Below are 26417 nucleotides of genomic sequence, written 5' to 3' on the forward strand. Positions count from 1 at the left end.
GAAACCGTTTATTGAGGTTTGGTTGGACTACTCGATCTTCTCCCACCTCAAAATCAGCTGCTAATTCAGTGTTCTATACTAATGAGCTATTTTTGTCCTCCCTGCCCCTTCCAGCGAATGGGTCCCCCTGACTAACAAAAGTGATTCAAACAGATTTGTATACCTTTTCATAGGAGACTTCATGACGTATTTTATACTGTGCCAATGCAAGGTAGATTGAGTAATGATCTGGACAGCCCCATACTGGAGAACTGCAGCGCCTGTCAACCTGATCCCTTCTGCTGGGATTGTTAAACAACATCAAGATTTAAAAGTATTAAACCACAAGAGTTGGCTGGAGTAAGGCCGAAGGCTCCAATGTTTGGGAGTTACACAGTTTTCAGTCTTTTCATGTTTCTCTCAAAGAGCGAAGGGCCCTCTTATTTCTCCTTCTCATTCATATATGGAATTGAATGAGGGCTAATCAAAAAATGAATTAGAGCTGGACGTAGAAATGCAGCAGAAGACCCAGCAAACGCATTTCAAAGTTACTCTTCTAAGGATACTTTTGTACTTGACAGATCAATTTAGTCCTACAGGTGCTCTAAAATGAAGAATGCATTTCAGTCATCCTTGCAGAAAATCACACAGCCATCTATTCTAGGCTGCACAGAGTTTTCCGTCCTCTCCACCTGCTAGCTTGTTGTTGCAATATGTTGCAATTCTGGAGAATTGTCTGCTATGCTAGAATGCCCGGCCCAGTTCAAATGTTCATTGTACTTCCTGCAAAAATATCAAAAGAAAAACAAAGATTTGGTTTTGGAAAAATAATTCATTACCATCTTGTAAAAATCAAAACGTTCACATTTGAGTCAAAAAAAGAGAGGCTAGGTCTCACTCTTTTGCTCAGGCTGTGTTACACCTACTGCTCTCAGGTGCTGTCCTGCTACCGATGGGCATGGAAGCTTTGGCCTGCTCTGTTTCTAGCCTGGGTCAGTGCACCACTCATTACACAACCTGAAATTCTAGAGCTCCCTCTAGAACACCATATTGATACCCAACATAGCATGGACACCTGATCAGCACAGCTGAGGGCAGCCCAGAACCCCTGAGATCAAGCAATCCGCAAGCCTCAGCCTCCCAAGTAGCTAGGACAACAGGCACACGCCACCATGCCCAGCAAACACAGCACAGGTCCTAATGATGAAATGCATTGCTTAAGTAAGGATAATGATAAAGTACGGTGTAATGAATTGATGGTATGCCAACCGTATTTCAAGAAAATCTATTTCACTATTCTTCAAAGAAAGGAAAATAATGTCTTATCAAGAAGCAGTGTGAATATGGGAAGGGCCTTTAAAAAAGATGTGGAGTTTCCTAAAGGAAAGAAGAGGGTTGAACTGATTTAAGGGAGAGAGGAAGTAGGGTCAGAAAGTTTGTGAAGGGGATGTGAATACAATATAGATACTAGTATTTAGAGAGTGAGAGATAGGTAGAGGGAGAGAGGAGAAAGAAAGTGAGAGAAAAGAGCCAACTTAGGGCTGAGTTTCTCATTATCTGCCAGTGAATCCCTGTAGAACCTTACAGGCACAGTTCAGGCTCTCCTGTAGCCATCCATCCCTTCTTGTTATGCCGAGCCAGCCAATGTTGAGAAAAGTAGCAAGGGTCACAATGATGGAAGACATCTGCAACATTGGAAGTTATAAAGATGTATGGAGTGGGAGGGCTAGAAGAGTTATTATAAAGAATGAATACGCGTCATTCTGTTCTCTAGCCTCAACAGCTTCAAGAGAGGAACTCTTGCTGGCGAGAAGACCAATGTCAGTTCAGCTTGATCAGGTGAAAGCGTGCCTGATTCTGCAAAAGGATGAGATTACGCTTTTGGGTTAGAAGTGGTTGCGGGCTACTGCATACTAAGAAACCGTTTATTGAGGTCCGGTTGGATTACTCGATCTTCTCCCACCTCAAAATCAGCTGCTAATTCAGTGTTCTATACCAATGAGCTATTTTTGTCCTCCCTGCCCCTTCCAGCGAATAGGTCCCCCTGACTAACAAAAGTGATTCAAACAGATTTGTATACCTTTTCATAGGAGACTTCGTGACGTATTTTATACTGTGCCAATGCAAGGTAGATTGAGTAATGATCTGGACAGCCCCATACTGGAGAACTGCAGCGCCTGTCAACCTGATCCCTTCTGCTGGGATTGTTAAACAACATCAAGATTTAAAAGTATTAAACCGCAAGAGTTGGCTGGAGTAAGGCCGAAGGCTCCAATGTTTGGGAGTTACACAGTTTTCAGTCTTTTCATGTTTCTCTCAAAGAGCGAAGGGCCCTCCTATTTCTCCTTCTCATTCATATATGGAATTGAATGAGGGCTAATCAAAAAATGAATTAGAGCTGGACGTAGGAATGCAGCAGAAGACCCAGCAAACGCATTTCAAAGTTGCTCTTCTAAGGATACTTTAGTACTTGACAGATCAATTTAATCCTACAGGTGCTCTAAAATGAAGAATGCATTTCAGTCATCCTTGCAGAAAATCACACAGCCATCTATTCTAGGCTGCACAGAGTTTTCTGTACTCTCCACCTGCTAGCTTGTTGTTGCAATATGTTGCAATTCTGGAGAATTGTCTGCTATGCTAGAATGCCCGGCCCAGTTCAAATGTTCATTGTACTTCCTGCAAAAATATCAAAAGAAAAACAAAGATTTGGTTTTGGAAAAATAATTCATTACCATCTTGTAAAAATCAAAACGTTCACATTTGAGTCAAAAAAAAAGAGGCTAGGTCTCACTATTTTGCTCAAGCTGTGTTACACCTACTGCTCTCAGGTGCTGTCCTGCTACCGATGGGCATGGAAGCTTTGGCCTGCTCTGTTTCCAGCCTGGGTCAGTGCACCTCTCATTACACAACCTGAAATTCTAGAGCTCCCTCTAGAACACCATATTGATACCCAACGTAGCATGGACACCTGATCAACACAGCTGAGTGCAGCCCAGAACCCCTGAGCTCAAGCAATCCACAAGCCTCAGCCTACCAAGTAGCTAGGACAACAGGCACACACCACCATGCCCGGCAAACACAGCACATGTCCTAATGATGAAATGCATTGCTTAAGTAAGGATAATGATAAAGTACGGTGTAATGAATTGATGGTATGCCAACCGTATTTCAAGAAAATCTATTTCACTATCCTTCAAAGAAAGGAAAATAATGTCTTATCAAAAAGCAGTGTGAATATGGGAAGGGCCTTTAAAAAAGATGTGTAGTTTCCTAAAGGAAAAGAAGAGGGTTGAACTGATTTAAGGGAGAGAGGAAGTAGGGTCAGAAAGTTTGTGAAGGGGATGTGAATACAATATAGATACTAGTATTTAGAGAGTGAGAGATAGGTTGAGGGAGAGAGGAGAAAGAAAGCGAGAGAGAAGAGCCAACTTAGGGCTGAGTTTCTCATTATCTGCCAGTGACTCCCTGTAGAACCTTACAGGCACAATTCAGGCTCTCCTGTAGACATCCATCCCTTCTTGTTATGCCGAGCCAGCCAATGTTGAGAAAAGCAGCAAGGGTCACATTGATGGAAGACATCTGAAACATTGGAAGTTATAAAGTGGTATGGAGTGGGAGGGCTAGAAGAGGTATTATAAAGAATGAATACGCGTCATTCTGTTCTCTAGCCTCAACAGCTTCAAGAGAGGAACTCTTGCTGGCCAAGAAGACCAATGTCAGTTCAGCTTGAGCAGGTGAAAGCTTGCCTGATTCTGCAAAAGGATGAGATTACGCTTTTGGGTTAGAAGTGGTTGCAGGCTACTGCATACTAAGAAACCGTTTATTGAGGTTTGGTTGGATTACTCGATCTTCTCCCACCTCAAAATCAGCTGCTAATTCAGTGTTCTATACTAATGAGCTATTTTTGTCCTCCCTGCCCCTTCCAGCGAATAGGTCCCCCTGACTAACAAAAGTGATTCAAACAGATTTGTATACCTTTTCATAGGAGACTTCATGACGTATTTTATACTGTGCCAATGCAAGGTAGATTGAGTAATGATCTGGACAGCCCCATACTGGAGAACTGCAGGGCCTGTCAACCTGATCCCTTCTGCTGGGATTGTTAAACAACATCAAGATTTAAAAGTATTAAACCGCAAGAGTTGGCTGGAGTAAGGCCGAAGGCTCCAATGTTTGGGAGTTACACAGTTTTCAGTCTTTTCATGTTTCTCTCAAAGAGCGAAGGGCCCTCTTATTTCTCCTTCTCATTCATATATGGAATTGAATGAGGGCTAATCAAAAAATGAATTAGAGCTGGACGTAGAAATGCAGCAGAAGACCCAGCAAACGCATTTCAAAGTTGCTCTTCTAAGGATACTTTTGTACTTGACAGATCAATTTAATCCTACAGGTGCTCTAAAATGAAGAATGCATTTCAGTCATCCTTGCAGAAAATCACACAGCCATCTATTCTAGGCTGCACAGCGTTTTCCGTCCTCTCCACCTGCTAGCTTGTTGTTGCAATATGTTGCAATTCTGGAGAATTGTCTGCTATGCTAGAATGCCCGGCCCAGTTCAAATGTTCATTGTACTTCCTGCAAAAATATCAAAAGAAAAACAAAGATTTGGTTTTGGAAAAATAATTCATTACCATCTTGTAAAAATCAAAACGTTCACATTTGAGTCAAAAAAAGAGAGGCTAGGTCTCACTATTTTGCTCAAGCTGTGTTACACCTACTGCTCTCAGGTGCTGTCCTGCTACCGATGGGCATGGAAGCTTCGGCCTGCTCTGTTTCCAGCCTGGGTCGGTTCACCACTCATTACACAACCTGAAATTCTAGAGCTCCCTCTAAAACACCATATTGATACCCAACATAGCATGGACACCTGATCAACACAGCTGAGTGCAGCCCAGAACCCCTGAGCTCAAGCAATCCACAAGCCTCAGAAGTAGCTAGGACAACAGGCACACGCCACCATGCCCGGCAAACACAGCACATGTCCTAATGATGAAATGCATTGCTCTAGTAAGGATAATGATAAAGTACGGTGTAATGAATTGATGGTATGCCAACCGTATTTCAAGAAAATCTATTTCACTATCCTTCAAAGAAAGGAAAATAATGTCTTATCAAGAAGCAGTGTGAATATGGGAAGGGCCTTTAAAAAAGATGTGGAGTTTCCTAAAGGAAAAGAAGAGGGTTGAACTGATTTAAGGGAGGGAGGAAGTAGGGTCAGAAAGTTTGTGAAGGGGATGTGAATACAATATAGATACTAGTATTTAGAGAGTGAGAGATAGGTAGAGGGAGAGAGGAGAAAGAAAATGAGAGAGAAGAGCCAACTTAGGGCTGAGTTTCTCATTATCTGCCAGTGACTCCCTGTAGAACCTTACAGGCACAATTCAGGCTCTCCTGTAGCCATCCATCCCTTCTTGTTATGCCGAGCCAGCCAATGTTGAGAAAAGTAGCAAGGGTCACAATGATGGAAGACATCTGCAACATTGGAAGTTATAAAGTGGTATGGAGTGGGAGGGCTAGAAGAGTTATTATAAAGAATGAATACGCATCATTCTGTTCTCTAGCCTCAACAGCTTCAAGAGAGGAATTCTTGCTGGCCAAGAAGACCAATGTCAGTTCAGCTTGAGCAGGTGAAAGCTTGCCTGATTCTGCAAAAGGATGAGATTACGCTTTTGGGTTAGAAGTGGTCGCGGGCTACTGCATACTAAGAAACCATTTATTGAGGTCCAGTTGGATTACTCAATCTTCTCCCACCTCAAAATCAGCTGCTAATTCAGTGTTCTATACCAATGAGCTTTTTTTGTCCTCCCTGCCCCTTCCAGCGAATGGGTCCCCCTGACTAACAAAAGTGATTCAAACAGATTTGTATACCTTTTCATAGGAGACTTCATGACGTATTTTATACTGTGCCAATGCAAGGTAGATTGAGTAATGATCTGGACAGCCCCATACTGGAGAACTGCAGCGCCTGTCAACCTGATCCCTTCTGCTGGGATTGTTAAACAACATCAAGATTTAAAAGTATTAAACCGCAAGAGTTGGCTGGAGTAAGGCCGAAGGCTCCAATGTTTGGGAGTTACACAGTTTTCAGTCTTTTCATGTTTCTCTCAAAGAGCGAAGGGCCCTCTTATTTCTCCTTCTCATTCATATATGGAATTGAATGAGGGCTAATCAAAAAATGAATTAGAGCTGGACGTAGGAATGCAGCAGAAGACCCAGCAAACGCATTTCAAAGTTGCTCTTCTAAGGATACTTTTGTACTTGACAGATCAATTTAATCCTACAGGTGCTCTAAAATGAAGAATGCATTTCAGTCATCCTTGCAGAAAATCACACAGCCATCTATTCTAGGCTGCACAGAGTTTTCAGTCCTCTCCACCTGCTAGCTTGTTGTTGCAATATGTCGCAATTCTGGAGAATTGTCTGCTATGCTAGAATGCCCGGCCCAGTTCAAATGTTCATTGTACTTCCTGCAAAAATATCAAAAGAAAAACAAAGATTTGGTTTTGGAAAAATAATTCATTACCATCTTGTAAAGATCAAAACGTTCACATTTGAGTCAAAAAAAGAGAGGCTAGGTCTCACTTTTTTGATCAAGCTGTGTTACACCTACTGCTCTCAGGTGCTGTCCTGCTACCGATGGGCATGGAAGCTTTGGCCTGCTCTGTTTCCAGCCTGGGTCGGTGCACCTCTCATTACACAACCTGAAATTCTAGAGCTCCCTCTAGAACACCATATTGATACCCAACGTAGCATGGACACCTGATCAACACAGCTGAGTGCAGCCCAGAACCCCTGAGCTCAAGCAATCCACAAGCCTCAGCCTCCCAAGTAGATAGGACAACAGGCACACGCCACCATGCCCGGCATACACAGCACATGTCCTAATGATGAAATGCATTGCTTAAGTAAGGATAATGATAAAATACGGTGTAATGAATTGATGGTATGCCAACCGTATTTCAAGAAAATCTATTTCACTATCCTTCAAAGAAAGGAAAATAATGTCTTATCAAGAAGCAGTGTGAATATGGGAAGGGCCTTTAAAAAAGATGTGGAGTTTCCTAAAGGAAAAGAAGAGGGCTGAACTGATTTAAGGGAGAGAGGAAGTAGGGTCAGAAAGTTTGTGAAGGGGATGTGAATACAATATAGATACTAGTATTTAGAGAGTGAGAGATAGGTAGAGGGAGAGAGGAGAAAGAAAGTGAGAGAGAAGAGCCAACTTAGGGCTGAGTTTCTCATCATCTGCCAGTGACTCCCTGTAGAACCTTACAGGCACAATTCAGGCTCTCCTGTAGCCATCCATCCCTTCTTGTTATGCTGAGCCAGCCAATGTTGAGAAAAGCAGCAAGGGTCACAATGATGGAAGACATCTGCCACATTGGAAGTTATAGAGTGGTATGGAGTGGGAGGGCTAGAAGAGTTATTATAAAGAATGAATATGCGTCATTCTGTTCTCTAGCCTCATCAGCTTCAAGAGAGGAACTCTTGCTGGCCAAGAAGACCAATGTCAGTTCAGCTTGAGCAGGTGAAAGCTTGCCTGATTCTGCAAAAGGATGAGATTACGCTTTTGGGTTAGAAGTGGTTGCGGGCTACTGCATACTAAGAAACCATTTATTGAGGTCCGGTTGGATTACTCGATCTTCTCCCACCTCAAAATCAGCTGCTAATTCAGTGTTCTATACGAATGAGCTATTTTTGTCCTTCCAGCGAATGGGTCCCCCTGACTAACAAAAGTGATTCAAACAGATTTGTATACCTTTTCATAGGAGACTTCATGACGTATTTTATACTGTGCCAATGCAAGGTAGATTGAGTAATGATCTGGACAGCCCCATACTGGAGAACTGCAGCGCCTGTCAACCTGATCCCTTCTGCTGGGATTGTTAAACAACATCAAGATTTAAAAGTATTAAACCGCAAGAGTTGGCTGGAGTAAGGCCGAAGGCTCCAATGTTTGGGAGTTGCACAGTTCTCAGTCTTTTCATGTTTCTCTCAAAGAGCGAAGGGCCCTCTTATTTCTCCTTCTCATTCATATATGGAATTGAATGAGGGCTAATCAAAAAATGAATTAGAGCTGGACGTAGGAATGCAGCAGAAGACCCAGCAAACGCATTTCAAAGTTGCTCTTCTGAGGATACTTTTGTACTTGACAGATCAATTTAATCCTACAGGTGCTCTAAAATGAAGAATGCATTTCAGTCATCCTTGCAGAAAATCACACAGCCATCTATTCTAGGCTGCACAGAGTTTTCAGTCCTCTCCTCCTGCTAGCTTGTTGTTGCAATATGTTGCAATTCTGGAGAATTGTCTGCTATGCTAGAATGCCCGGCCCAGTTCAAATGTTCATTGTACTTACTGCAAAAATATCAAAAGAAAAACAAAGATTTGGTTTGGAAAAATAATTCATTACCATCTTGTAAAAATCAAAACGTTCACATTTGAGTCAAAAAAAGAGAGGCTAGGTCTCACTATTTTGCTCAAGCTGTGTTACACCTACTGCTCTCAGGTGCTGTCCTGCTACCGATGGGCATGGAAGCTTTGCCCTGCTCTGTTTCCAGCCTGGGTCGGTTCACCTCTCATTACACAACCTGAAATTCTAGAGCTCCCTCTAGAACACCATATTGATACCCAACGTAGCATGGACACCTGATCAACATAGCTGAGTGCAGCCCAGAACCCCTGAGCTCAAGCAATCCACAAGCCTCAGCCTCCCAAGTAGCTAGGACAACAGGCACACGCCACCATGCCCGGCAAACACAGCACATGTCCTAATGATGAAATGCATTGCTCTAGTAAGGATAATGATAAAGTACGGTGTAATGAATTGATGGTATGCCAACCGTATTTCAAGAAAATCTATTTCACTATCCTTCAAAGAAAGGAAAATAATGTCTTATCAAGAAGCAGTGTGAATATGGGAAGGGCCTTTAAAAAAGATGTGGAGTTTCCTAAAGGAAAAGAAGAGGGTTGAACTGATTTAAGGGAGGGAGGAAGTAGGGTCAGAAAGTTTGTGAAGGGGATGTGAATACAATATAGATACTAGTATTTAGAGAGTGAGAGATAGGTAGAGGGAGAGAGGAGAAAGAAAGTGAGAGAGAAGAGCTAACTTAGGGCTGAGTTTCTCATTATCTGCCAGTGACTCCCTGTAGAACCTTACAGGCACAATTTAGGGTCTCCTGTAGCCATCCATCCCTTCTTGTTATGCCGAGCCAGCCAATGTTGAGAAAAGTAGCAAGGGTCACAATGATGGAAGACATCTGCAACATTGGAAGTTATAAAGAGGTATGGAGTGGGAGGGCTAGAAGAGTTATTATAAAGAATGAATACACATCATTCTGTTCTCTAGCCTCAACAGCTTCAAGAGAGGAATTCTTGCTGGCCCAGAAGACCAATGTCAGTTCAGCTTGAGCAGGTGAAAGCTTGCCTGATTCTGCAAAAGGATGAGATTACGCTTTTGGGTTAGAAGTGGTCGCGGGCTACTGCATACTAAGAAACCGTTTATTGAGGTCCAGTTGGATTACTCGATCTTCTCCCACCTCAAAATCAGCTGCAAATTCAGTGTTCTATACCAATGAGCTTTTTTTGTCTTCCCTGCCCCTTCCAGCGAATGGGTCCCCCTGACTAACAAAAGTGATTCAAACAGATTTGTATACCTTTTCATAGGAGACTTCATGACGTATTTTATACTGTGCCAATGCAAGGTAGATTGAGTAATGATCTGGACAGCCCCATACTGGAGAACTGCAGCGCCTGTCAACCTGATCCCTTCTGCTGGGATTGTTAAACAACATCAAGATTTAAAAGTATTAAACCGCAAGAGTTGGCTGGAGTAAGGCCGAAGGCTCCAATGTTTGGGAGTTACACAGTTTTCAGTCTTTTCATGTTTCTCTCAAAGAGCGAAGGGCCCTCTTATTTCTCCTTCTCATTCATATATGGAATTGAATGAGGGCTAATCAAAAAATGAATTAGAGCTGGACGTAGGAATGCAGCAGAAGACCCAGCAAACGCATTTCAAAGTTGCTCTTCTAAGGATACTTTTGTACTTGACAGATCAATTTAATCCTACAGGTGCTCTAAAATGAAGAATGCATTTCAGTCATCCTTGCAGAAAATCACACAGCCATCTATTCTAGGCTGCACAGAGTTTTCAGTCCCCTCCACCTGCTAGCTTGTTGTTGCAATAGGTCGCAATTCTGGAGAATTGTCTGCTATGCTAGAATGCCCGGCCCAGTTCAAATGTTCATTGTACTTCCTGCAAAAATATCAAAAGAAAAACAAAGATTTGGTTTTGGAAAAATAATTCATTACCAACTTGTAAAAATCAAAACGTTCACATTTGAGTCAAAAAAAGAGAGGCTAGGTCTCACTTTTTTGATCAGGCTGTGTTACACCTACTGCTCTCAGGTGCTGTCCTGCTACCGATGGGCATGGAAGCTTTGGCCTGCTCTGTTTCCAGCCTGGGTCGGTGCACCTCTCATTACACAACCTGAAATTCTAGAGCTCCCTCTAGAACACCATATTGATACCCAACGTAGCATGGACACCTGATCAACACAGCTGAGTACAGCCCAGAACCCCTGAGCTCAAGCAATCCACAAGCCTCAGCCTCCCAAGTAGATAGGACAACAGGCACACGCCACCATGCCCGGCATACACAGCACATGTCCTAATGATGAAATGCATTGCTTAAGTAAGGATAATGATAAAATACGGTGTAATGAATTGATGGTATGCCAACCGTATTTCAAGAAAATCTATTTCACTATCCTTCAAAGAAAGGAAAATAATGTCTTATCAAGAAGCAGTGTGAATATGGGAAGGGCCTTTAAAAAAGATGTGGAGTTTCCTAAAGGAAAAGAAGAGGGCTGAACTGATTTAAGGGAAAGAGGAAGTAGGGTCAGAAAGTTTGTGAAGGGGATGTGAATACAATATAGATACTAGTATTTAGAGAGTGAGAGATAGGTAGAGGGAGAGAGGAGAAAGAAAGTGAGAGAGAAGAGCCAACTTAGGGCTGAGTTTCTCATCATCTGCCAGTGACTCCCTGTAGAACCTTACAGGCACAATTCAGGCTCTCCTGTAGCTATCCATCCCTTCTTGTTATGCTGAGCCAGCCAATGTTGAGAAAAGCAGCAAGGGTCACAATGATGGAAGACATCTGCCACATTGGAAGTTATAAAGTGGTATGGAGTGGGAGGGCTAGAAGAGTTATTATAAAGAATGAATATGCGTCATTCTGTTCTCTAGCCTCATCAGCTTCAAGAGAGGAACTCTTGCTGGCCAAGAAGACCAATGTCAGTTCAGCTTGAGCAGGTGAAAGCTTGCCTGATTCTGCAAAAGGATGAGATTACGCTTTTGGGTTAGAAGTGGTTGCGGGCTACTGCATACTAAGAAACCGTTTATTGAGGTCCGGTTGGATTACTCGATCTTCTCCCACCTCAAAATCAGCTGCTAATTCAGTGTTCTATACGAATGAGCTATTTTTGTCCTTCCAGCGAATGGGTCCCCCTGACTAACAAAAGTGATTCAAACAGATTTGTATACCTTTTCATAGGAGACTTCATGACGTATTTTATACTGTGCCAATGCAAGGTAGATTGAGTAATGATCTGGACAGCCCCATACTGGAGAACTGCAGCGCCTGTCAACCTGATCCCTTCTGCTGGGATTGTTAAACAACATCAAGATTTAAAAGTATTAAACCGCAAGAGTTGGCTGGAGTAAGGCCGAAGGCTCCAATGTTTGGGAGTTGCACAGTTCTCAGTCTTTTCATGTTTCTCTCAAAGAGCGAAGGGCCCTCTTATTTCTCCTTCTCATTCATATATGGAATTGAATGAGGGCTAATCAAAAAATGAATTAGAGCTGGACGTAGGAATGCAGCAGAAGACCCAGCAAACGCATTTCAAAGTTGCTCTTCTAAGGATACTTTTGTACTTGACAGATCAATTTAATCCTACAGGTGCTCTAAAATGAAGAATGCATTTCAGTCATCCTTGCAGAAAATCACACAGCCATCTATTCTAGGCTGCACAGAGTTTTCAGTCCTCTCCTCCTGCTAGCTTGTTGTTGCAATATGTTGCAATTCTGGAGAATTGTCTGCTATGCTAGAATGCCCGGCCCAGTTCAAATGTTCATTGTACTTCCTGCAAAAATATCAAAAGAAAAACAAAGATTTGGTTTTGGAAAAATAATTCATTACCATCTTGTAAAAATCAAAACGTTCACATTTGAGTAAAAAAAAGAGAGGCTAGGTCTCACTATTTTGCTCAAGCTGTGTTACACCTACTGCTCTCAGGTGCTGTCCTGCTACCGATGGGCATGGAAGCTTTGGCCTGCTCTGTTTCCAGCCTGGGTCGGTTCACCTCTCATTACACAACCTGAAATTCTAGAGCTCCCTCTAGAACACCATATTGATACCCAACGTAGCATGGACACCTGATCAACACAGCTGGGTGCAGCCCAGAACCCCTGAGCTCAAGCAATCCACAAGCCTCAGCCTCCCAAGTAGCTAGGACAACAGGCACACGCCACCATGCCCGGCAAACACAGCACATGTCCTAATGATGAAATGCATTGCTTAAGTAAGGATAATGATAAAGTACCGTGTAATGAATGGATGGTATGCCAACCGTATTTCAAGAAAATCTATTTCACTATCCTTCAAAGAAAGGAAAATAATGTCTTATCAAGAAGCAGTGTGAATATGGGAAGGGCCTTTAAAAAAGATGTGGAGTTTCCTAAAGGAAAACAAGAGGGTTGAACTGATTTAAGGGAGAGAGGAAGTAGGGTCAGAAAGTTTGTGAAGGGGATGTGAATACAATATAGATACTAGTATTTAGAGAGTGAGAGATAGGTAGAGGGAGAGAGGAGAAAGAAAGTGAGAGAGAAGAGCCAACTTAGGGCTGAGTTTCTCATTATCTGCCAGTGACTCCCTGTAGAACCTTACAGGCACAATTCAGGCTCTCCTGTAGCCATCCATCCCTTCTTGTTATGCCGAGCCAGCCAATGTTGGGAAAAGTAGCAAGGGTCACAATGATGGAAGACATCTGCAACATTGGAAGTTATAAAGTGGTATGGAGTGGGAGGGCTAGAAGAGTTATTATAAAGAATGAATACGCATCATTCTGTTCTCTAGCCTCAACAGCTTCAAGAGAGGGATTCTTGATGGCCAAGAAGACCAATGTCAGTTCAGCTTGAGCAGGTGAAAGCTTGCCTGATTCTGCAAAAGGATGAGATTACGCTTTTGGGTTAGAAGTGGTCGCGGGCTACTGCATACTAAGAAACCGTTTATTGAGGTCCGGTTGGATTACTCGATCTTCTCCCACCTCAAAATCAGCTGCTAATTCAGTGTTCTATACCAATGAGCTATTTTTGTCCTCCCTGCCCCTTACAGCGAATGGGTCCCCCTGACTAACAAAAGTGATTCAAACAGATTTGTATACCTTTTCATAGGAGAATTTATGACGTATTTTATACTGTGCCAATGCAAGGTAGATTGAGTAATGATCTGGACAGCCCCATACTGGAGAACTGCAGCGCCTGTCAACCTGATCCCTTCTGCTGGTATTGTTAAACAACATCAAGATTTAAAAGTATTAAACCGCAAGAGTTGGCTGGAGTAAGGCCGAAGGCTCCAATGTTTGGGAGTTACACAGCTTTCAGTCTTTTCATGTTTCTCTCAAAGACCGAAGGGCCCTCTTATTTCTCCTTCTCATTCATATATGGAATTGAATGAGGGCTAATCAAAAAATGAATTAGAGCTGGACGTAGAAATGCAGCAGAAGACCCAGCAAACGCATTTCAAAGTTGCTCTTCTAAGGATACTTTTGTACTTGACAGATCAATTTAATCCTACAGGTGCTCTAAAATGAAGAATGCATTTCAGTCATCCTTGCAGAAAATCACACAGCCATCTATTCTAGGCTGCACAGAGTTTTCAGTCCTCTCCTCCTGCTAGCTTGTTGTTGCAATATGTTGCAATTCTGGAGAATTGTCTGCTATGCTAGAATGCCCGGCCCAGTTCAAATGTTCATTGTACTTCCTGCAAAAATATCAAAAGAAAAACAAAGATTTGGTTTTGGAAAAATAATTCATTACCATCTTGTAAAAATCAAAACGTTCACATTTGAGTCAAAAAAAGAGAGGCTAGGTCTCACTATTTTGCTCAAGCTGTGTTACACCTACTGCTCGCAGGTGCTGTCCTGCTACCGATGGGCATGGAAGCTTTGGCCTGCTCTGTTTCCAGCCTGGGTCGGTGCACCTCTCATTACACAACCTGAAATTCTAGAGCTCCCTCTAGAACACCATATTGATACCCAGTGTAGCATGGACACCTGATCAACACAGCTGAGTGCAGCCCAGAACCCCTGAGCTCAAGCAATCCACAAGCCTCAGCCTCCCAAGTAGCTAGGACAACAGTTACACGCCATCATGCCCGGCAAACACAGCACATGTCCTAATGATGAAATGCATTGCTTAAGTAAGGATAATGATAAAGTACCGTGTAATGAATTGATGGTACGCCAACCGTATTTCAAGAAAATCTATTTCACTATCCTTCAAAGAAAGGAAAATAATGTCTTATCAAGAAGCAGTGTGAATATGGGAAGGGCCTTTAAAAAAGATGTGGAGTTTCCTAAAGGAAAAGAAGAGGGTTGAGCTGATTTAAGGGAGAGAGGAAGTAGGGTCAGAAAGTTTGTGAAGGGGATGTGAATACAATATAGATACTAGTATTTAGAGAGTGAGAGATAGGTAGAGGGAGAGAGGAGAAAGAAAGTGAGAGAGAGAGAAGAGCCAACTTAGGGCTGAGTTTCTCATTATCTGCCAGTGACTCCCTGTAGAACCTTACAGGCACAATTCAGGCTCTCCTGTAGACATCCATCCCTTCTTGTTATGCCGAGCCAGCCAATGTTGAGAAAAGCAGCAAGGGTCACATTGATGGAAGACATCTGCCACATTGGAAGTTATAGAGTGGTATGGAGTGGGAGGGCTAGAAGAGTTATTATAAAGAATGAATATGCGTCATTCTGTTCTCTAGCCTCATCAGCTTCAAGAGAGGAACTCTTGCTGGCCAAGAAGACCAATGTCAGTTCAGCTTGAGCAGGTGAAAGCTTGCCTGATTCTGCAAAAGGATGAGATTACGCTTATGGGTTAGAAGTGGTTGCAGGCTACTGCATACTAAGAAACCGTTTATTGAGGTTTGGTTGGATTACTCGATCTTCTCCCACCTCAAAATCAGCTGCTAATTCAGTGTTCTATACTAATGAGCTATTTTTGTCCTCCCTGCCCCTTCCAGCGTATGGGTCCCCCTGACTAACAAAAGTGATTCAAACAGATTTGTATACCTTTTCATAGGAGACTTCATGACGTATTTTATACTGTGCCAATGCAAGGTAGATTGAGTAATGTTCTGGACAGCCCCATACTGGAGAACTGCAGCGCCTGTCAACCTGATCCCTTCTGCTGGGATTGTTAAACAACATCAAGATTTAAAAGTATTAAACCGCAAGAGTTGGCTGGAGTAAGGCCGAAGGCTCCAATGTTTGGGAGTTACACAGTTTTCAGTCTTTTAATGTTTCTCTCAAAGAGCGAAGGGCCCTCTTATTTCTCCTTCTCATTCATATATGGAATTGAATGAGGGCTAATCAAAAAATGAATTAGAGCTGGACGTAGGAATGCAGCAGAAGACCCAGTAAATGCATTTCAAAGTTGCTCTTCTAAGGATACCTTTGTACTTGACAGATCAATTTAATCCTACAGGTGCTCTAAAATGAAGAATGCATTTCAGTCATCCTTGCAGAAAATCACACAGCCATCTATTCTAGGCTGCACAGAGTTTTCAGTCCTCTCCTCCTGCTAGCTTGTTGCTGCAATATGTTGCAATTCTGGAGAATTGTCTGCTATGCTAGAATGCCCGGCCCAGTTCAAATGTTCATTGTACTTCCTGCAAAAATATCAAAAGAAAAACAAAGATTTGGTTTTGGAAAAATAATTCATTACCATCTTGTAAAAATCAAAACGTTCACATTTGAGTCAAAAAAAGAGAGGCTAGGTCTCACTATGTTGCTCAGGCTGTGTTACACCTACTGCTCTCAGGTGCTGTCCTGCTACCGATGGGCATGGAAGCTTTGGCCTGCTCTGTTTCCAGCCTGGGTCGGTGCACCACTCATTACACAACCTGAAATTCTAGAGCTCCCTCTAGAACACCATATTGATACCCAACGTAGCATGGACACCTGATCAGCACAGCTGAAGGCAGCCCAGAACCCCTGAGCTCAAGCAATCCACAAGCCTCAGCCTCCCAAGTAGCTAGGACAACAGGCACACGCCACCATGCCCGGCAAATACAGCACATGTCCTAATGATGAAATGCATTGCTTAAGTAAGGATAATGATAAAGTACGGTGTAATGAATTGATGGTATGCCAACCGTATTTCAAGAAAATCTATTTCACTATCCTTCAAAGAAAGGAAAATAATGTCTTATCAAGAAGCAGTGTGAATATGGGAAGGGCCTTTAAAAAAGATGTGGAGTTTCCTAAAGGAAAAGAAGAGGGTTGAACTGATTTAAGGGAGAGAGGAAGTAGGGTCAGAAAGTTTGTGAAGGGGATGTGAATACAATATAGATACTAGTATTTAGAGAGTGAGAGATAGGTAGAGGGAGAGAGGAGAAAGAAAGTGAGAGAGAAGAGCCAACTTAGGGCTGAGTTTCTCATTATCTGCCAGTGACTCCCTGTAGAACCTTACAGGCACAATTCAGGCTCTTCTGTAGCCATCCATCCCTTCTTGTTATGCCGAGCCAGCCAATGTTGGGAAAAGTAGCAAGGGTCACAATGATGGAAGACATCTGCAACATTGGAAGTTATAAAGTGGTATGGAGTGGGAGGGCTAGAAGAGTTATTATAAAGAATGAATACGCATCATTCTGTTCTCTAGCCTCAACAGCTTCAAGAGAGCCTCAACAGCTTCAAGAGAGGAACTCTTGCTGGCCGAGAAGACCAATATCAGTTCAGCTTGATCAGGTGAAAGATTGCCTGATTCTGCAAAAGGATGAGATTACGCTTTTGGGTTAGAAGTGGTTGCGGGCTACTGCATACTAAGAAACCGTTTATTGAGGTCCGGTTGGATTACTCGATCTTCTCCCACCTCAAAATCAGCTGCTAATTCAGTGTTCTATACCAATGAGCTATTTTTGTCCTCCCTGCCCCTTCCAGCGAATAGGTCCCCCTGACTAACAAAAGTGATTCAAACAGATTTGTATACCTTTTCATAGGAGAATTCATGACGTATTTTACACTGTGCCAATGCAAGGTAGATTGAGTAATGATCTGGACAGCCCCATACTGGAGAACTGCAGCGCCTGTCAACCTGATCCCTTCTGCTGGGATTGTTAAACAACATCAATATTTAAAAGTATTAAACCGCAAGAGTTGGCTGGAGTAAGGCCGAAGGCTCCAATGTTTGGGAGTTACACAGTTTTCAGTCTTTTCATGTTTCTCTCAAAGAGCGAAGGGCCCTCTTATTTCTCCTTCTCATTCATATATGGAATTGAATGAGGGCTAATCAAAAAATGAATTAGAGCTGGACGTAGGAATGCAGCAGAAGACCCAGTAAACGCATTTCAAAGTTGCTCTTCTAAGGATACTTTTGTACTTGACAGATCAATTTAATCCTACAGGTGCTCTAAAATGAAGAATGCATTTCAGTCATCCTTGCAGAAAATCACACAGCCATCTATTCTAGGCTGCACAGAGTTTTCAGTCCTCTCCTCCTGCTAGCTTGTTATTGCAATATGTTGCAATTCTGGAGAATTGTCTGCTATGCTAGAATGCCCGGCCCAGTTCAAATGTTCATTGTACTTCCTGCAAAAATATCAAAAGAAAAACAAAGATTTGGTTTTGGAAAAATAATTCATTACCATCTTGTAAAAATCAAAACGTTCACATTTGAGTCAAAAAAAGAGAGGCTAGGTCTCACTATGTTGCTCAGGCTGTGTTACACCTACTGCTCTCAGGTGCTGTCCTGCTACCGATGGGCATGGAAGCTTTGGCCTGCTCTGTTTCCAGCCTGGGTCGGTGCACCACTCATTACACAACCTGAAATTCTAGAGCTCCCTCTAGAACACCATATTGATACCCAACGTAGCATGGACACCTGATCAGCACAGCTGAAGGCAGCCCAGAACCCCTGAGCTCAAGCAATACACAAGCCTCAGCCTCCCAAGTAGCTAGGACAACAGGCACACGCCACCATGCCCGGCAAATACAGCACATGTCCTAATGATGAAATGCATTGCTTAAGTAAGGATAATGATAAAGTACGGTGTAATGAATTGATGGTATGCCAACCGTATTTCAAGAAAATCTATTTCACTATCCTTCAAAGAAAGGAAAATAATGTCTTATCAAGAAGCAGTGTGAATATGGGAAGGGCCTTTAAAAAAGATGTGGAGTTTCCTAAAGGAAAAGAAGAGGGTTGAACTGATTTAAGGGAGAGAGGAAGTAGGGTCAGAAAGTTTGTGAAGGGGATGTGAATACAATATAGATACTAGTATTTAGAGAGTGAGAGATAGGTAGAGGGAGAGAGGAGAAAGAAAGTGAGAGAGAAGAGCCAACTTAGGGCTGAGTTTCTCATTATCTGCCAGTGACTCCCTGTAGAACCTTACAGGCACAATTCAGGCTCTTCTGTAGCCATCCATCCCTTCTTGTTATGCCGAGCCAGCCAATGTTGGGAAAAGTAGCAAGGGTCACAATGATGGAAGACATCTGCAACATTGGAAGTTATAAAGTGGTATGGAGTGGGAGGGCTAGAAGAGTTATTATAAAGAATGAATACGCATCATTCTGTTCTCTAGCCTCAACAGCTTCAAGAGAGGAACTCTTGCTGGCCGAGAAGACCAATATCAGTTCAGCTTGATCAGGTGAAAGATTGCCTGATTCTGCAAAAGGATGAGATTACGCTTTTGGGTTAGAAGTGGTTGCGGGCTACTGCATACTAAGAAACCGTTTATTGAGGTCCGGTTGGATTACTCGATCTTCTCCCACCTCAAAATCAGCTGCTAATTCAGTGTTCTATACCAATGAGCTATTTTTGTCCTCCCTGCCCCTTCCAGCGAATAGGTCCCCCTGACTAACAAAAGTGATTCAAACAGATTTGTATACCTTTTCATAGGAGAATTCATGACGTATTTTACACTGTGCCAATGCAAGGTAGATTGAGTAATGATCTGGACAGCCCCATACTGGAGAACTGCAGCGCCTGTCAACCTGATCCCTTCTGCTGGGATTGTTAAACAACATCAAGATTTAAAAGTATTAAACCGCAAGAGTTGGCTGGAGTAAGGCCGAAGGCTCCAATGTTTGGGAGTTACACAGTTTTCAGTCTTTTCATGTTTCTCTCAAAGAGCGAAGGGCCCTCTTATTTCTCCTTCTCATTCATATATGGAATTGAATGAGGGCTAATCAAAAAATGAATTAGAGCTGGACGTAGGAATGCAGCAGAAGACCCAGCAAATGCATTTCAAAGTTGCTCTTCTAAGGATACTTTTGTACTTGACAGATCAATTTAATCCTACAGGTGCTCTAAAATGAAGAATGCATTTCAGTCATCCTTGCAGAAAATCACACAGCCATCTATTCTAGGCTGCACAGAGTTTTCCGTCCTCTCCACCTGCTAGCTTGTTGTTGCAATATGTTGCAATTCTGGAGAATTGTCTGCTATGCTAGAATGCCCGGCCCAGTTCAAATGTTCATTGTACTTCCTGCAAAAATATCAAAAGAAAAACAAAGATTTGGTTTTGGAAAAATAATTCATTACCAACTTGTAAAAATCAAAACGTTCACATTTGAGTCAAAAAAAGAGAGGCTAGGTCTCACTTTTTTGATCAGGCTGTGTTACACCTACTGCTCTCAGGTGCTGTCCTGCTACCGATGGGCATGGAAGCTTTGGCCTGCTCTGTTTCCAGCCTGGATCGGTGCACCACTCATTACACAACCTGAAATTCTAGAGCTCCCTCTAGAACACCATATTGATACCCAACATAGCATGGACACCTGATCAGCACAGCTGAGTGCAGCCCAGAACCCCTGAGCTCAAGCAATCCACAAACCTCAGCATCCCAAGTAGCTAGGACAACAGGCACACGCCACCATGCCCGGCAAACACAGCACATGTCCTAATGATGAAATGCATTGCTTAAGTAAGGATATTGATAAAGTACGGTGTAATGAATTGATGGTATGCCAACCGTATTTCAAGAAAATCTATTTCACTATCCTTCAAAGAAAGGAAAATAATGTCTTATCAAGAAGCAGTGTGAATATGGGAAGGGCCTTTAAAAAAGATGTGGAGTTTCCTAAAGGAAAAGAAGAGGGTTGAACTGATTTAAGGGAGGGAGGAAGTAGGGTCAGAAAGTTTGTGAAGGGGATGTGAATACAATATAGATACTAGTATTTAGAGAGTGAGAGATAGGTAGAGGGAGAGAGGAGAAAGAAAGTGAGAGAGAAGAGCCAACTTAGGGCTGAGTTTCTCATTATCTGCCAGTGACTCCCTGTAGAACCTTACAGGCACAATTCAGGCTCTTCTGTAGCCATCCATCCCTACTTGTTATGCCGAGCCAGCCAATGTTGGGAAAAGTAGCAAGGGTCACAATGATGGAAGACATCTGCAACATTGGAAGTTATACAGTGGTATGGATGGGAGGGCTAGAAGAGTTATTATAAAGAATGAATACGCATCATACTGTTCTCTAGCCTCAACAGCTTCAAGAGAGGAATTCTTGCTGGCCAAGAAGACCAATGTCAGTTCAGCTTGAGCAGGTGAAAGCTTGCCTGATTCTGCACAAGGATGAGATTACGCTTTTGGGTTAGAAGTGGTCGCGGGCTACTGCATACTAAGAAACCGTTTATTGAGGTCCGGTTGGATTACTCGATCTTCTCCCACCTCAAAATCACCTGCTAATTCAGTGTTCTATACCAATGAGCTATTTTTGTCCTCCCTGCCCCTTTCAGCGAATGGGTCCCCCTGACTAACAAAAGTGATTCAAACAGATTTGTATACCTTTTCATAGGAGAATTCATGACGTATTTTATACTGTGCCAATGCAAGGTAGATTGAGTAATGATCTGGACAGCCCCATACTGGAGAACTGCAGCGCCTGTCAACCTGATCCCTTCTGCTGGGATTGTTAAACAACATCAAGATTTAAAAGGATTAAACCGCAAGAGTTGGCTGGAGTAAGGCCGAAGGCTCCAATGTTTGGGAGTTGCACAGTTTTCAGTCTTTTCATGTTTCTCTCAAAGAGCTAAGGGCCTTCTTATTTCTCCTTCTCATTCATATATGGAATTGAATGAGGGCTAATCAAAAAATGAATTAGAGCTGGACGTAGGAATGCAGCAGAAGACCCAGCAAACGCATTTCAAAGTTGCTCTTCTAAGGATACTTTTGTACTTGACAGATCAATTTAATCCTACAGGTGCTCTAAAATGAAGAATGCATTTCAGTCATCCTTGCAGAAAATCACACAGCCATCTATTCTAGGCTGCACAGAGTTTTCAGTCCTCTCCTCCTGCTAGCTTGTTGTTGCAATATGTTGCAATTCTGGAGAATTGTCTGCTATGCTAGAATGCCCGGCCCAGTTCAAATGTTCATTGTACTTCCTGCAAAAATATCAAAAGAAAAACAAAGATTTGGTTTTGGAAAAATAATTCATTACCATCTTGTAAAAATCAAAACGTTCACATTTGAGTCAAAAAAAGAGAGGCTAGGTCTCACTATTTTGCTCAAGCTGTGTTACACCTACTGCTCTCAGGTGCTGTCGTGCTACCGATGGGCATGGAAGCTTTGGCCTGCTCTGTTTCCAGCCTGGGTCGGTGCACCTCTCATTACACAACCTGAAATTCTAGAGCTCCCTCTAGAACACCATATTGATACCCAACGTAGCATGGACACCTGATCAACACAGCTAAGTGCAGCCCAGAACCCCTGAGCTCAAGCAATCCACAAGCCTCAGCCTCCCAAGTAGCTGGGACAACAGGCACACGCCACCATGCCCGGCAAACACAGCACATGTCCTAATGATGAAATGCATTGCTTAAGTAAGGATAATGATAAAGTACGGTGTAATGAATTGATGGTATGCCAACCGTATTTCAAGAAAATCTATTTCACTATCCTTCAAAGAAAGGAAAATAATGTCTTATCAAGAAGCAGTGTGAATATGGGAAGGGCCTTAAAAAAAGATGTGGAGTTTCCTAAAGGAAAAGAAGAGGGTTGAGCTGATTTAAGGGAGAGAGGAAGTAGGGTCAGAAAGTTTGTGAAGGGGATGTGAATACAATATAGATACTAGTATTTAGAGAGTGAGAGATAGGTAGAGGGAGAGAGGAGAAAGAAAGTGAGAGAGAAGAGCCAACTTAGGGCTGAGTTTCTCATTATCTGCCAGTGACTCCCTGTAGAACCTTACAGGCACAATTCAGGCTCTCCTGTAGCCATCCATCCCTTCTTGTTATGCCGAGCCAGCCAATGTTGAGAAAAGTAGCAAGGGTCACAATGATGGAAGACATCTGCAACATTGGAAGTTATAAAGTGGTATGGAGTGGGAGGGCAAGAAGAGTTAATATAAAGAATGAATACGCGTCATTCTGTTCTCTAGCCTCAACAGCTTCAAGAGAGGAATTCTTGCTGGCCAAGAAGACCAATGTCAGTTCAGCTTGAGCAGGTGAAAGCTTGCCTGATTCTGCAAAAGGATGAGATTACGCTTTTGGGTTAGAAGTGGTCGCGGGCTACTGCATACCAAGAAACCGTTTATTGAGGTCCAGTTGGATTATTCGATCTTCTCCCACCTCAAAATCAGCTGCTAACTCAGTGTTCTATACCAATGAGCTATTTTTGTCCTCCCTGCCCCTTCCAGCGAATGGGTCCCCCTGACTAACAAAAGTGATTCAAACAGATTTGTATACCTTTTCATAGGAGAATTCATGACGTATTTTATACTGTGCCAATGCAAGGTAGATTGAGTAATGATCTGGACAGCCCCATACTGGAGAACTGCAGCGCCTGTCAACCTGATCCCTTCTGCTGGGATTGTTAAACAACATCAAGATTTAAAAGTATTAAACCGCAAGAGTTGGCTGGAGTAAGGCCGAAGGCTCCAATGTTTGGGAGTTACACAGTTTTCAGTCTTTTCATGTTTCTCTCAAAGAGCTAAGGGCCCTCTTATTTCTCCTTCTCATTCATATATGGAATTGAATGAGGGCTAATCAAAAAATGAATTAGAGCTGGACGTAGGAATGCAGCAGAAGACCCAGCAAACGCATTTCAAAGTTGCTCTTCTAAGGATACTTTTGTACTTGACAGATCAATTTAATCCTACAGGTGCTCTAAAATGAAGAATGCATTTCAGTCATCCTTGCAGAAAATCACACAGCCATCTATTCTAGGCTGCACAGAGTTTTCAGTCCTCTCCACCTGCTAGCTTGTTGTTGCAATATGTCGCAATTCTGAAGAATTGTCTGCTATGCTAGAATGCCCGGCCCAGTTCAAATGTTCATTGTACTTCCTGCAAAAATATCAAAAGAAAAACAAAGATTTGGTTTTGGAAAAATAATTCATTACCATCTTGTAAAAATCAAAACGTTCACATTTGAGTCAAAAAAAGAGAGGCTAGGTCTCACTATGTTGCTCAGGCTGTGTTACACCTACTGCTCTCAGGTGCTGTCCTGCTACCGATGGGCATGGAAGCTTTGGCCTGCTCTGTTTCCAGCCTGGGTCGGTGCACCACTCATTACACAACCTGAAATTCTAGAGCTCCCTCTAGAACACCATATTGATACCCAACGTAGCATGGACACCTGATCAGCACAGCTGAAGGCAGCCCAGAACCCCTGAGCTCAAGCAATCCACAAGCCTCAGCCTCCCAAGTAGCTAGGACAACAGGCACACGCCACCATGCCCGGCAAATACAGCACATGTCCTAATGATGAAATGCATTGCTTAAGTAAGGATAATGATAAAGTACGGTGTAATGAATTGATGGTATGCCAACCGTATTTCAAGAAAATCTATTTCACTATCCTTCAAAGAAAGGAAAATAATGTCTTATCAAGAAGCAGTGTGAATATGGGAAGGGCCTTTAAAAAAGATGTGGAGTTTCCTAAAGGAAAAGAAGAGGGTTGAACTGATTTAAGGGAGAGAGGAAGTAGGGTCAGAAAGTTTGTGAAGGGGATGTGAATACAATATAGATACTAGTATTTAGAGAGTGAGAGATAGGTAGAGGGAGAGAGGAGAAAGAAAGTGAGAGAGAAGAGCCAACTTAGGGCTGAGTTTCTCATTATCTGCCAGTGACTCCCTGTAGAACCTTACAGGCACAATTCAGGCTCTTCTGTAGCCATCCATCCCTTCTTGTTATGCCGAGCCAGCCAATGTTGGGAAAAGTAGCAAGGGTCACAATGATGGAAGACATCTGCAACATTGGAAGTTATAAAGTGGTATGGAGTGGGAGGGCTAGAAGAGTTATTATAAAGAATGAATACGCATCATTCTGTTCTCTAGCCTCAACAGCTTCAAGAGAGGAACTCTTGCTGGCCGAGAAGACCAATATCAGTTCAGCTTGATCAGGTGAAAGATTGCCTGATTCTGCAAAAGGATGAGATTACGCTTTTGGGTTAGAAGTGGTTGCGGGCTACTGCATACTAAGAAACCGTTTATTGAGGTCCGGTTGGATTACTCGATCTTCTCCCACCTCAAAATCAGCTGCTAATTCAGTGTTCTATACCAATGAGCTATTTTTGTCCTCCCTGCCCCTTCCAGCGAATAGGTCCCCCTGACTAACAAAAGTGATTCAAACAGATTTGTATACCTTTTCATAGGAGAATTCATGACGTATTTTACACTGTGCCAATGCAAGGTAGATTGAGTAATGATCTGGACAGCCCCATACTGGAGAACTGCAGCGCCTGTCAACCTGATCCCTTCTGCTGGGATTGTTAAACAACATCAATATTTAAAAGTATTAAACCGCAAGAGTTGGCTGGAGTAAGGCCGAAGGCTCCAATGTTTGGGAGTTACACAGTTTTCAGTCTTTTCATGTTTCTCTCAAAGAGCGAAGGGCCCTCTTATTTCTCCTTCTCATTCATATATGGAATTGAATGAGGGCTAATCAAAAAATGAATTAGAGCTGGACGTAGGAATGCAGCAGAAGACCCAGTAAACGCATTTCAAAGTTGCTCTTCTAAGGATACTTTTGTACTTGACAGATCAATTTAATCCTACAGGTGCTCTAAAATGAAGAATGCATTTCAGTCATCCTTGCAGAAAATCACACAGCCATCTATTCTAGGCTGCACAGAGTTTTCAGTCCTCTCCTCCTGCTAGCTTGTTATTGCAATATGTTGCAATTCTGGAGAATTGTCTGCTATGCTAGAATGCCCGGCCCAGTTCAAATGTTCATTGTACTTCCTGCAAAAATATCAAAAGAAAAACAAAGATTTGGTTTTGGAAAAATAATTCATTACCATCTTGTAAAAATCAAAACGTTCACATTTGAGTCAAAAAAAGAGAGGCTAGGTCTCACTATGTTGCTCAGGCTGTGTTACACCTACTGCTCTCAGGTGCTGTCCTGCTACCGATGGGCATGGAAGCTTTGGCCTGCTCTGTTTCCAGCCTGGGTCGGTGCACCACTCATTACACAACCTGAAATTCTAGAGCTCCCTCTAGAACACCATATTGATACCCAACGTAGCATGGACACCTGATCAGCACAGCTGAAGGCAGCCCAGAACCCCTGAGCTCAAGCAATCCACAAGCCTCAGCCTCCCAAGTAGCTAGGACAACAGGCACACGCCACCATGCCCGGCAAATACAGCACATGTCCTAATGATGAAATGCATTGCTTAAGTAAGGATAATGATAAAGTACGGTGTAATGAATTGATGGTATGCCAACCGTATTTCAAGAAAATCTATTTCACTATCCTTCAAAGAAAGGAAAATAATGTCTTATCAAGAAGCAGTGTGAATATGGGAAGGGCCTTTAAAAAAGATGTGGAGTTTCCTAAAGGAAAAGAAGAGGGTTGAACTGATTTAAGGGAGAGAGGAAGTAGGGTCAGAAAGTTTGTGAAGGGGATGTGAATACAATATAGATACTAGTATTTAGAGAGTGAGAGATAGGTAGAGGGAGAGAGGAGAAAGAAAGTGAGAGAGAAGAGCCAACTTAGGGCTGAGTTTCTCATTATCTGCCAGTGACTCCCTGTAGAACCTTACAGGCACAATTCAGGCTCTTCTGTAGCCATCCATCCCTTCTTGTTATGCCGAGCCAGCCAATGTTGGGAAAAGTAGCAAGGGTCACAATGATGGAAGACATCTGCAACATTGGAAGTTATAAAGTGGTATGGAGTGGGAGGGCTAGAAGAGTTATTATAAAGAATGAATACGCATCATTCTGTTC

General features: G+C 42.7%; 14 non-coding genes across 14 annotated transcripts; all 14 read right to left on the reverse strand.

Annotated features, from left to right (window-relative positions):
- Positions 1–860: 860 nt before the first annotated feature.
- Positions 861–1160, reverse strand: LOC147734579 (signal recognition particle RNA). The gene has a single exon (XR_015307699.1).
- A 1596-nt stretch (positions 1161–2756) lies between these two features.
- Positions 2757–3056, reverse strand: LOC147734580 (signal recognition particle RNA). Its single transcript, XR_015308013.1, has one exon.
- Positions 3057–4654: 1598 nt separating this feature from the next.
- On the reverse strand, positions 4655–4945 carry LOC147734581 (signal recognition particle RNA). Its single transcript, XR_015307789.1, has one exon.
- A 1601-nt stretch (positions 4946–6546) lies between these two features.
- On the reverse strand, positions 6547–6846 carry LOC147734582 (signal recognition particle RNA). Its single transcript, XR_015308003.1, has one exon.
- A 1587-nt stretch (positions 6847–8433) lies between these two features.
- LOC147734583 (signal recognition particle RNA) lies at positions 8434–8733 on the reverse strand. Its single transcript, XR_015307947.1, has one exon.
- Positions 8734–10331: 1598 nt separating this feature from the next.
- On the reverse strand, positions 10332–10631 carry LOC147734584 (signal recognition particle RNA). The gene has a single exon (XR_015307948.1).
- Positions 10632–12219: 1588 nt separating this feature from the next.
- LOC147734585 (signal recognition particle RNA) lies at positions 12220–12519 on the reverse strand. The gene has a single exon (XR_015308242.1).
- Positions 12520–14117: 1598 nt separating this feature from the next.
- On the reverse strand, positions 14118–14417 carry LOC147734586 (signal recognition particle RNA). Its single transcript, XR_015307779.1, has one exon.
- A 1602-nt stretch (positions 14418–16019) lies between these two features.
- Positions 16020–16319, reverse strand: LOC147734587 (signal recognition particle RNA). The gene has a single exon (XR_015307876.1).
- Positions 16320–17937: 1618 nt separating this feature from the next.
- On the reverse strand, positions 17938–18237 carry LOC147734588 (signal recognition particle RNA). Its single transcript, XR_015307935.1, has one exon.
- Positions 18238–19835: 1598 nt separating this feature from the next.
- On the reverse strand, positions 19836–20135 carry LOC147734589 (signal recognition particle RNA). Its single transcript, XR_015307649.1, has one exon.
- Positions 20136–21732: 1597 nt separating this feature from the next.
- Positions 21733–22032, reverse strand: LOC147734590 (signal recognition particle RNA). Its single transcript, XR_015307919.1, has one exon.
- Positions 22033–23630: 1598 nt separating this feature from the next.
- Positions 23631–23930, reverse strand: LOC147734591 (signal recognition particle RNA). Its single transcript, XR_015307877.1, has one exon.
- A 1598-nt stretch (positions 23931–25528) lies between these two features.
- LOC147734592 (signal recognition particle RNA) lies at positions 25529–25828 on the reverse strand. Its single transcript, XR_015307878.1, has one exon.
- Positions 25829–26417: the final 589 nt, after the last annotated feature.

This window comes from Lissotriton vulgaris, chromosome 1_2 (genome assembly GCF_964263255.1).
Source record: "Lissotriton vulgaris chromosome 1_2, aLisVul1.2, whole genome shotgun sequence".
Lineage (NCBI taxonomy): Eukaryota > Metazoa > Chordata > Amphibia > Caudata > Salamandridae > Lissotriton > Lissotriton vulgaris.